General features: G+C 48.7%; 1 protein-coding gene across 6 annotated transcripts in view; it reads left to right on the top strand.

Moving 5' to 3' along the window:
• Positions 1-12,028, top strand: part of LOC144156338 (heat shock 70 kDa protein 12A-like) — a 234,669-nt gene that overhangs the window by 145,204 nt on the left and 77,437 nt on the right. The gene's annotated exons all lie outside the window — the stretch shown is intronic.

Raw genomic sequence — 12,028 nt, 5'->3', positions numbered from 1 at the left:
GCGGTGCCTCGTGGCAGCGCCGCAGTAGTGGCCAAGGCGGTGGCTACTGTTGTGCTGCCCTGCCTTCGGTGGCCGTCGCGCCGAGTCGCAGACAATGGGTGATTCCACGATTGTTTGTCCAGCTCTCGAACAATGAGTGTCCCGCTGCGACCACGTGGGAGAACGGGAGAAGTGAGGCGGCCCTGACAGTGGGCTCTTATTTATTCGCTCTCTTCTCTCGCCTTTCTTCAGCTCTGTTTTAAGAGTTACGAGCCTGGAATAGCAGCTCAGTGGACCCAAAAGCGCGCGCGCAGCATTTGTGCGCCGCGTCGACTTCACCAGTCAGGCGATCAATCGCCGAGTCAAGGGTCCGCGCATCAGCCGCTGTAGCCACGCGCTTCGTTCGGTTCGTCTGGATCTGGGGGGGAGGGGGGGGGGTCGAAATCCTCCTGGCGGGTGTGAGGGCCTGTTTGGGGGAGAGGGGTGGACAAAGCCCCGGGCGGGGTGCTTGTGGTTGTGAAATCTTTTTAGGGGGTGTCCAAATCCTTCTGGGTAGGTGTTTGGGGGGTGTTGGAGGTGTGTGTATAAATCCCTGGTCTGGATAAAGCGCACCATACATTGCACCCCATTCCGAGAAATTCCCGTTGCCCAACGATTCTCTGGGAGTTTCGGCGGCAGGATGTTTATATGCATCACCGCTGTGCTGTGTGTTTACGCCGAGACGCAAGGGAAACCCGAGCCGACGGCGCGCAGCCGGCGGCTCGGCCCGCCCGACGAAGGAATTACGAGGGCGCGACCCAGGGAGGGGAAGCGAAAAATAAAGGCACTCTCAGACTGAACGCCAGACGTGTCGGCTGTATGTTTCTCGCGCTCCGCGAACACTACATGGTGGCAGCGTACGTTCGAACCTGCTACGAAGGCACCGATGGAGGGGTCGCAAGCCCAGGAAGGAAAAATGGCCATGTCCAGTTTTCAATGCAAGCCTCCAGAGGAATTTACTTTCGCAAGCCCAAGTGAGTGGCCGCAATGGAAGCGGCGTTTTGAACGTTTTCGCATCGTGAGTGGCCTCGCCTCGAAATGTGCGGTGGAACACGTCTACGCATTGGTCTACTTAATGGGCGACAAGGCAGAAGACATCCTTGCCTCATTCAAGTTGACAGAGGAACAGAAGAACAGCTACAACGATGTTTGGCAGGCGTTCGAGAACCACTTCGTAGTTAGAAGAAATGTCGTGTACGAAAGAGCGACATTCTTCAGAAGAGAACAGCGGGAAGGAGAAGGTGTCGAAGAGTTCGTCACTGAGCTACACCGACTGGCCAAGTTGTGCAGTTTCGGAGAACTGCATGACGAGATGATCCGGGACCGGATAGTAGTGGGAATCAGGGACCGCAAGCTGTCTGAACGAATGCAGCTGGACGCGGAGCTGACCCTCGAAAAGGCCACCAACATGGCGCGACAGTCTGAAGTCGTAAAAGAACAAGCTGCTACGCTCCACGGAGACAAGGAAGGAAACGTGGACAGAGTCGGCCAGACTTGTAAAATGACTGTACCTCCAAGAAATCGAAAGGGGTCTGCAACACGAGACAAGAAGCCGCCTGAATCCGAAGCAAAGCAGTGTATGTTCTGTGGCTACTCGCAGCACACTACAGGGAAGTGCCCTGCACAAAACGCGACGTGCAACAAGTGCCGCAAAACGCCCGAGCATAACGCCCGTCTCAGAGCGGTTTTGGAAAGGTTACAGAAACATGGCGTCACGTTGAACCGTGAAAAGTGCGAGTTCAATGTTCAAAGGGTAAAGTTCTTAGGACACATCGTTGATAACCAAGGAATTCATGCCGACCCGTCAAAAGTGCAGGCTATCATTGACATGAGGCCACCATCAAACACTCAGGAGCTGAGAAGGTTTCTCGGAATGGCAAACTACCTGATGAAGTTTGTCCCGAACATGTCAGAAATAGCTCACCCCATGAACGCTCTTCTAAACGCGAAAAGCGAGTGGGTATGGACCTCAGCTCAACAAAAAAGCTTCGAACTGCTGAAGAAAAAGCTGTCTGAAAGTCCAGTTCTATCAGTATTCGACCCAGAGAACATGACTGTAGTTTCAGCAGATGCCTCATCGTTCGGGTTAGGTGCAGTTCTGTGACAGAAGCAGAAAGATGGAGTCTATCGACCTGTAGCGTACGCATCCCGTAGCCTGTCAGAGACAGAAAGGAGGTACGCTCAGATTGAGAAAGAAGGCCTTGCTGTGACCTGGGCATGTGAGAAGTTTCAGGAGTATGTCACTGGATTACAGTTTACCATTGAAACTGACCATAAGCCGTTAGTTCCGATTTTCATGTCGAAACATTTGTCGGATATCACTCCCAGGCTACAAAGGCTAAAAATGCGCATGATGAGTTTTTCCTATAAAATGACACATGTGCCGGGCAAGGACCTTGTTGCTGCTGACGCTCTGTCTCGACAGCCGCTACCTCACCGAGATAGCACTGAGCTTGAAGAAGAAGTTGCATGCTACGTTAGAAGCGTAATTGCCAATCTTCCGTCAACTGACAAGAGACTTGCGGAAATTCGACGAGAGCAAGCGGCAGATCCAATTTGCAGCAAGTTGAGCAGCTACTGCAATGATGGATGGCCAGACCACAAAGAGCTCCCTTTCGAATGTAAAGATTATTGGCAGCACAGGTCAGACATAGCTGTTCAAGATGGCCTTCTCATGAAAGGATCAAGGATTATAATTCCTGGGCCCATGCGCAAAGAAATACTCGCGAAGATACACCAGGGACATCAAGGAATTGTTAAGTGTCGAGCAAGAGCCCGAGAGTCGGTATGGTGGCCGGGTGTATCGACAGAAATCGAAGAGCTTGTTCGCCGATGTACACAGTGCGTTAAAGAACAGGGATACAGACATGAGCCGTTGATGCCATCTGATTTTCCCGATCGACCATGGCAGAAAGTTGCCATGGATATGTTTCACTGTGGAGGGAAGAACTACTTGCTTGTGACCGATTATTATTCAAGGTATCCCGAGATCGCCCTGCTTCCGAGTATGACAGCGCAAGAAGTTATCAAGCACGTGAAGTCTATTTTCGCAAGGCATGGCACGCCTGAGACAGTTTTCAGCGACAATGGACCTCAGTTCAAAAAACTTGATGGCTCTGCTTTCCGCCAGTTCGCGGAAGAATGGGGCTTCGAACACGTAACATCAAGCCCCAGGTTTCCGCAAAGCAATGGCTTCGTTGAGGCAGCCATGCGGATCATAAAGAAGAGCCTGCAGAAAACGGGGGACAGTTATGTTGCTCTTCAGGCGTACAGAGCCACGCCACTTGCAAATGGCTTTAGCCCTGCGGAGTTGTTAATGGGACGGCGTCTGAGAACGTCTGTTCCGGCAGTGTCTAGTTCGCTAGATCCCGCTGTTGTCGACAATACAGCGCTCCGGGCGTGGGAACTGCGCCGAGCAGCCCAGCAGAAGAGAAACCACGACAGAAGGCACGGGGCTCGGATCCTCCGTGATTTAGAGCCGGGAGAAACTGTGTGGATAAAGAACCAGAACAAGACTGGAACGGTGCTTTCATCGGCGGGGTCTCCGAGGTCTTACATCGTGGAGACAGACACAGACCAACTGAGAAGGAACCGAATCCACTTAGCCCCAGTCCCTGAAGTTGAGGTTCCAGACTCATCGAATGAATCAACGCCTGGGAGAAACCCGCCAGCTTCGCAAGATGCAAGGAGACGTGAGGTGGGAGAAGCGCCGGTTTACGACGACCAAAAGCCGCCAGAAACAAATGAACCCCAGGAGAGCTCATCCGCCCCACAAGGCTACAAGACACGGAGTGGACGTGTAGTCAAGCCTGTCCAACGCTTGTAAAAGGGAAGGCTGAGAGGGGAAGATGTGCTGTGTGTTTACGCCGAGACGCAAGGGAAACCCGAGCCGACGGCGCGCAGCCGGCGGCTCGGCCCGCCCGACGAAGGAATTACGAGGGCGCGACCCGATTCCGAGTCAAGAGATCCAAAGAGTCAAAAGGTCCAATATTGGATCTTTTGACGCGTTGGATCTTTTGACTCGTTGGATCTTTTGACTCACTGTGGACCTTTCGACCCGTTGGATCTTTTGACTCGTTGGATATTTTGACTTGTATTGGACCTTTTGACGCGGCTAAGGCGAGTCAAAAGGTCCAACGAGTCAAGAGGTCCAATATTAGACATTCTGACTTCTATCTTTTGACGGAGCTAAGGCCAATCAAGTGATCTTGTCTCTTTATGAGCCTCACCTTGGCGTACTTTTGTTTGCTAAGGGCCAGGATTATAACTCCGTTGCCTCTTCGTTTTCCCTACAAGGAGCGTGTTCATTCGTTCTAAGCACCAATTTCCGAGCCCTATATGCTAGTTTTTCTTTCAAGTATATGCATGTTGCCCTCATACAAAAATACGTTTGCGTCACGGGCATGGGAAATTATTTCAGTGGTTAAGCGAACATTAACAATGCCATTTAGCGGCTCCGGTCTTTTCAGTATAGGGCGTTTCGGTTTCGGGGCCTTTCGGTACACGGAACTTTCGGTACAAAAATACAAAAACCAATTCAAGCGCGCGTTGTAGGCAGCAAGATGTGTGCGTCGTAGCAGTTGTAGACACAAAATCGTACTTATTTATTACTCGTGTTCTTGCTCGTAATTCTGCGTTATTTTAACGAAGTGAAAAGGTCATGCGGCCTTCCCAAATGAAGCACTATTTATCTGCGGACTTGTTGCCGTAATAACTGTAGCTTTGAGATAATATTATTGTTGCGTATATCGCTTTCTTTTTAGCGACTTATTATCACCATATCTTTGTTTAGAAATCAGTGACGCTAACAATTTTTTTCCACTTTCGAGTACCTGTGATAAAGCTGCGTAATTGATCGCCTTCGCTAGGGGATAGGAACCAGTCGCTTTCTAACTCAATCACAAACAACTTGTAATTTTTTGGCATTTTGCATCCATGTGCTCTTCTGTTTGCTGGTAACACAACGCGCATAATGCCTTATTACGGATGCGTTACTAAGGGCACTTTCTCTACCTCACCGGACGTTTCTGTCCCGGCGTCACCCCCATTTCCAGGAAATCGGTGTGTTTAGTGTGTTTGTGGTTTGAAATGCCCAAAGGCATTGTTAATGCTTTCTGGAACATACATAGATTTAATTTGCAGAAAGAAGAGGTCATTTGTCATTTTCGGCGTTCTTTCTCAAAGCATACTGCCATACTTTGGCCGTGGCTTTGTTCTTATCCGAGACCAATGTCAGCATCAGCTCCCCACCGCCCGTAGCTCTCTAGCTGCACAAAATGGAAAATGGAAGCGAAGCCACACAAGCAAGGGTTGGCACTACACTATCGAGAGTGTAAAAAAAGAGACACGCGGACTGCAACTAGCGGCTTCAGGTTATCATGACGTACTTCAACTCAGGTCGCCTGGAAACCTAGTAATCAGCTTCCCAAAGAGTAGCAATGTAGCACTGCTATTCGAACTCTTGATTTTTTCTGGGTGTAATCATGAGCCATATAAGGGTCATTTATTTGATGGATATTGACTTTGATAAAAAAGATGCAAGAACATTTGTCCGGAATATTTTCAGCAGCAATCATACAAGTTAGCGCAGCGTAGCCGAACATGAACGACATGTGGTCGTGGCTCGTCGACATCGCTGAAGCTCACATTCTACATAAGCAATAATTACCAAAATATTATAATGTAATAGTATCAAATGACAAAGGAGCGAGAAACGACAGCAACCTGAGAAAATAATCAGAAATAAAAACAAGCTTGATGAATGATGTTGTTCATAACGTTCAAATTAGCCACAGCTTCATTCGACGCGCCAAGTGCATATCTTCTACGTTTAGAAGTGAAAGTTCAAGTATGGGAGCGAAAATAACACTAAAAATACAATAAAATTACGCAGTCTATAAATTGCACACCCTAGCCATGGCTCCGAAGGTTCTCATAATTCGTCCGACCTTCTGACGCGGTTTCGGAATTATTGGACCTTTTGACCCCTTGGATCTCCTGACTCGTTGGATCTTTTGACTCGCTTTGGACCTTTTGACTCATTGGATCTTCTGACTCTTTGGACCTTTTGACCCACATTGGACCTTTTGACCCGTTGGATCTTTTGACTCGGCTGTCACGTGATTATTGGATCTTTTGACTCTTTGGACCTTTTGACTCTGGATCTTTTGACCATAAGCGGCGCGACCCGGGGAGGGGAAACGAAAAATAAAGGCACTCTCAGACTGAACGCCAGACGTGTCGGCTGTATGTTTCTCGCGCTCCGCGAACACTACAACCGCGAGGTCTCTTCCATGAGTGACCAGGCCGGTTTTCTTGGAAGGAAATAAAGCATGTTGCGTCCCGGGAGCCCTTTATGAACCTGCTGCGATCAGCTCAATAAGGATCAACATCACCGTGAGAGCTTCGAGCCCCAGCGTCTCTGACCTGAAGTTTCTTTAATACATACTCACACAACGCCGTGAGATTCTCATTTCCAAACTGAAAAAATCGCCTATGCCAGCGTCAGGGACACAAACAAACACTTGGTTTGCGTTTGCTTGCTGTTTGACTGTCAGTATTGCAGGAAATGTATAATGTTATATTTCTCCGCTTGTTTTTCCGGTTCTTTTCTATGTAGAGATTGTAACGGTTGAGATTTCGCGAGTTCTTTCGGCTGTTTCACAAAATGTGCACACGCTGTAAGAAGAAACCGAGGTATCATCAAGCTTTCAAGCAGCAGAATTGTGTGCAACGCGTTGTGCTGTATTCAGTTACTTCTTCCTGGCAAGGAAGCAACGACGTAGTCACCTTCCCTGAAAAGGGACGAGTAACGCCCTTTTGATGGCTTTTTCAGACCCGGCAAAAAGTGTTCTGTTATTTGGGGGTAGGAACGGGTCCAACGCTAGGCAAGAAAGCTCGTCTTGAAGAGACACGGAAGGTAATTTTCCCAACTCTTAGTAGCGGCTGCAGTGTGTTCAGTTTAACGCATGTAATTCATTATTTCACTGCTTAAAGTAAGTTTAGAGCCTTTGTTCATCCGTAATAAGCAACGAAAGAAAAAATACCCCGTGCCGTTCCTGCCTCCCCCCCCCCCAATCACCGCAGTGACGTCGCCCTGCATTGGGCGACGTATCTGAGCCGACAAAATGTAGATTTTTACCCATTTCACAGGTACTCTTGATGTTTTCCTTGTTCACGCGCAGGTTTTGCAGGCTAAACGTGCTAGTGACCCGCTAAATTCAGCCCGTTTACTTAACTGCCAGTGTGCCGTCATATAATGTGGGCTACGCATTCCAATTATAAATTATATTCTGGTTAGGTTCGTAGATAATGGCTACAACTCACTTCAGCGTCCCTCCCACGCCTCGTACTGCCCCAACGTCTAGGTCATTAATGTTCGCTACTAAGTTCTGACCCACGCAACGGAGGCAAACAATTAGGACAATCAATATAGTTGCTGGTTTTAATTGGAGTCACATATCTTGAGCTCGGTCGTCCCTAATTTTCTTGCTGTTGTGACTGCCCTCGCACCTCTGTTTTCTTGCTCAATTCCGGATTATCCGCGCTTGAGACCTGCCACGCCGTTCAAGCTTCATTAGAGAGTTTTAGCACTCCGTGTTGACCGGGACCCGACTGAGCCTGCGCGCGGGCACGGCGAGGAGTACACCACCCGCCGTGACGAATGCGTGGGAACTAATCCCTTTACCGCAACCAATGCGCAAGTGCCAGGTCGGGTCCAGGTCAAAACGGTACGAACGGACCATGCGGAGCATACGGAGTGCTAGAACTCTCTGTAAAACTCTCTGCAGGTGTACATACAGCCCCACCGGACGTGCATGTTCAAGAATGCGCGGGAAATTCCATAGGCCGACACTTGGGTAAAACATGCATTATCTGCTCTCAACTATGCAAAAAGTAACTCGCTAACGCGTTCCCTTCGCTGCTCACTTACAATAAACGTTACCCTGACCGAGTAAGCGACGGTATTTAGCCGCCTTCTTCCCTACATATCTGCACAGCGGCTTCTGGTTAATATCAGTCACCGGGACGCGGGAGGTCTACTGAAACGGCGTGTATGGCGTATCAGCCGCCCCTCGCAACGTTCGCACAAGGCGTTCTCAGCGCTTGCATTCGCACGAGTACCAAGTGAATCAAATTCGTACACCGGAGGGTGTCTCTACTGATCTGACGCAGGGTCACGTGACACGCGTTCCTCTTTTCGGCCTGCTATCCCCGCGCGGCGCATATTCACCCGGCACATACGGTGGTGTGACCAGCACCATTCACTCCTTACTTGGCTCAGTCGGCGAAAACAGCGGCGTCCCCAAGAGCCCAGTGAATTCCATTCGGATGCGTGTAGCCGTCCACAACATCCTCGTTGGCTGCGTGTATAGCCAACCATCGAAATCCCCATTGGCAGCGAACGAGGGTGCGTGCCTGCCTAACGCCCCCTTGCCAGTGCTGCGAGTGGGGTATGCGCGGGCCTCCAATTGGCCGTGAGGCGTCATGTGGGTGAACAAAAGCTCAGTTCTTCCCTTCGCGAAACTCCGCTTCAGAATCCGGGCGGGGCGGGTCACCCTGCCCTACTCACCCTGCTACGTGGAATCTGAGGGGCAAGCGTGCTGGCGCGGCACCTACAGGACAAAAACTGGCCCTTGCTAAACATGTGCTTGATAACACAACTTAATAAATAAAGCCTGCTTCTCAAATTAGGAAACATTAAATTAGGTAATGTTTACTTTACTTATGCTTACACGGCTTTTGTTTTGTGACTTACGGCAGCAGCCGCAAGCACTTGAGTATTAATTCAACTTTCTGTCGACAGGTGACAGGCTACTCAACTTTCTCCTAAGGCCTTACTTGTTCCGTGCTAGCTTCCTTGTTTGGCCCAGCGTGCGGAAGGGGGCGGGGCAACCGCGGGCCGACTTTTGATACATGGAGCCTATTGGTTTCGCAACTGGTTCATATTGAGTAACTCTGAAAAAAAAAAATGGGGGCTGAAATGTCATGACACTGTCAAAAAACCGTGTAGCAGCTTTTGCTCCCCTCCCCCTATTACGATGAGAGAATAGCCAGGCGTGGTGCCAGAGAGGTTATGTCAGCCGGAAAGTGGCACCTTCGATGGCCTCACTATGTTCCATTTAGTACAGCTGAATCCCGCAATGACAAATATTCTCAAGGACGGGTAGGGTTGATGCGATTAAATGCATGTGATACGAAATCAAGAACGACGCGACATTCAAGCTCCAGTTTCGACTCGAAAAATGTTTCTGAAGCAGCCGTTTTCTTCAAGTTTCATTTCTATACGAGCGGAATGAAAACAGGAGCATTTTTCACGCAATCTATGAATGAAAATTTAAGCAAAACGCTTATTTGGGATGCCTTGCAGGCCTCCAATGGGGAAAGAGTGCTGGAGAGCCGGGAGACAAGTAAATAGAATTGGCCGGACGCGTCGACTGGGCTTCCTGCAGGCGTCAGAAATTGACCCTGATTCATTGTTCTGCTGCCGTGCCACCACACCGTAAGATAGCCGATTCACTGATTGCACCGATTTGAGAGAGAGAGAGAGAGAGAGAGAGAGAGAGAGAGAGAGAGAGAGAGAGAGAGAGAGAGAGAGAGAGAGAGAGAGAGAGAGAGAGAGAGAGAGAGAGAGAGAGAGAGAGAGAGAGAGAGAGAGAGAGAGAGAGAGCTTTTACTTGGGCAAGAAGACTCCAGGACGAGTCAGGGAAGTGGAAGCAGAAGGTCCGGTGTTTGTGGCCAGCGACGTGTTGGAGGTGGACACTTATAAAAGTGGTAACGTGGGTCCCTTGAGAAGGTGGGAGAGGTCTTGTGGGGTGAAAAGAACAGACTCACTGCTCTAAACTGCTCGCGCTAGACTTCTTTCTATAGAGTGGTATGCATTACGAGTCAGCGTAGTGCACGTTCCAAGGAGGAGGAGAGCAATAAAACGACTGAAAGCTCGAGAGATTCACCAGGTGTACAATCCGGTTTGCTACCCTACACTGGGGGAGTGGGGTTAGAGGAATAAAAGTGAGGGCAGACGAAGAGGAAAAGATAGGAGCGGGAAGCTGAGCACTCAAGTCTCGTTTTAGGCACAACAGTCGTTCGTGTAAATTCGTGTCGCTAAGGAAACGTAGAAGGGCTTTTGTCGCCTTCTGCGAAGTCGAGTGTAGCCACCGATGACCTAAGATAGACTCTACTGTAAAAGGTCGATTGCCCAATCGGCTGAGCACGGTGCAATCACGCTTCTCTCCGATGAGCATTTGGGGCAGCGACACAGCACATGCTCTTTTGTCTCTTCCGCCCCACAGGCGTCTCAGTGGGCGCTGCTGGCCGTCCCGATGAGGAAGGAGTAGGCTTTCGCAAAGGCCACTTCCAACCACAGTCGACAAAGCAAAGTCGACTGGGGTCGAGACAGCCCATACGGAAGACGGTGGTGGAGAAGGGGAGCTTGGATATAGACGGGGATTCGAAAATCCCGGTGTGTTCCATTGGTTCATGATACTCCTACGAGCAAGAGAACGAAGTCACCTCGCGGCATCGGTTCTTGAGAGCCGAAGCAGGATGATGCGTTCGTTCTCGTGGCCTGTACGGGCAGCTTCATCGGCCATTACGTTGCCGATGATTCCGCATGCAGGTACCTGAAAGCCACTGCAATATTATGTCATGGCCGTCTGTGATGGCCTGATGGAATTTTTCTCTAATCTCCGTCACCACTTGGTTGAAGGGGTCGTACACTCTAAGCTGGGTAACCCTTAATAGAGGTATACATTTTCGAATTTTTGTAACCTATAATTTATAAGGTACAAATGTAACCTATATCTTCGTAACCTTTATATACGTATACACGTAAGGGTTACGCAGTTATGGGTTACTTTGCAGCTTTCAGCATGTATACCTTTATATCAGTTACATCTACCGCCGTCCAAGGCCACAGAAATTGGAAGGTGCGATGTTGCGCGCCAGGCGCGCTTTCGCCGGCGCCGCTGTGGCGACACTCCGAAGGCACCTTTCCCGCGTGGTGAACAAACATTGCGTTAGTGGAAGATATGTGCGACCATGCTGTCCATTGCGCCATCTAAACTTTTGCGTCGGGTGTCTTTTCTTCGTCCCTTGAATGAACTGCCGGCCACACGGCTGGGGCTAAAAGAGAAGTTACGTTTATAATTCCTAAAACAGCAGTGCCAAAAAGCTTGAAAATGTTCTCTTAATATATATGCATTGCATTACCTGTTCGATAATTGTTACCCAGGTTGTCACCCAAAAATCTTCGTTACTATTGGCTACGCTTAAGTCTTACAAACAGGCATAACTAAATTTGATGTTTGCATCAGCTTTGTGGCGTTTCAGAAACCAGTATCAAACATGCATGATAGGTCTTTTGCTAAATTGAGATTTAGTTAAACAACATTAGGCTTTAGTGAAACCAAGCTTGAGTGGAAACATGCACTTGATAGCATACTTCAAAAGGACGCCAAAGTTATGATAACATAGCCTTAAGCCAAAAATTATTGTCTGACAACCAAGGCCATGATTATCAAAAGAGAATTGCAGTACATGCACACATATTTGCGCATTTAACAGGAGCACATTTCCAGAAGTTTGGCATCGGTAGTTTTGAACATTCACATTTATTATTATGAAACACATGTGGGCTATTTATTAAAAAGTAAAGCTGCGAACCACCCCAACGTTATTATCGTTCCTTAATGAGTATTAGACGAGTGCGGATTCCTGGGCGAATTGGTGTTTCCTATATTGCTTTAGACTTCCAGGTAAAAATCGGTTTATTCATATATCCTTATTAAACCTATTTAATAAATGTTGCGTGAACAGGTTCACAAACATGGCCAAATATACAAATACTTTACCTCAATATTTGCACGGATGTATGCAAAGCATTCCGAATTGTTTGGATACTGCCATTGAACAATTTCAGACGAATTCGAGTTTGAGGTACATTGATAAGATGGTTCTCACTGGTGCACTTTCCGAGTACAGCGTTGTTGTCGTGGTTCCCCACAGAAAA

Source organism: Haemaphysalis longicornis, unplaced genomic scaffold (genome assembly GCF_048455015.1).
Source record: "Haemaphysalis longicornis isolate Haplotype H1 unplaced genomic scaffold, Haemaphysalis longicornis Haplotype H1 scaffold_1, whole genome shotgun sequence".
Classification (NCBI taxonomy): domain Eukaryota; kingdom Metazoa; phylum Arthropoda; class Arachnida; order Ixodida; family Ixodidae; genus Haemaphysalis; species Haemaphysalis longicornis.
The sequence above is the reverse complement of the archived record's forward strand: the minus strand, read 5'-3'. Positions and strand labels throughout refer to the sequence as shown.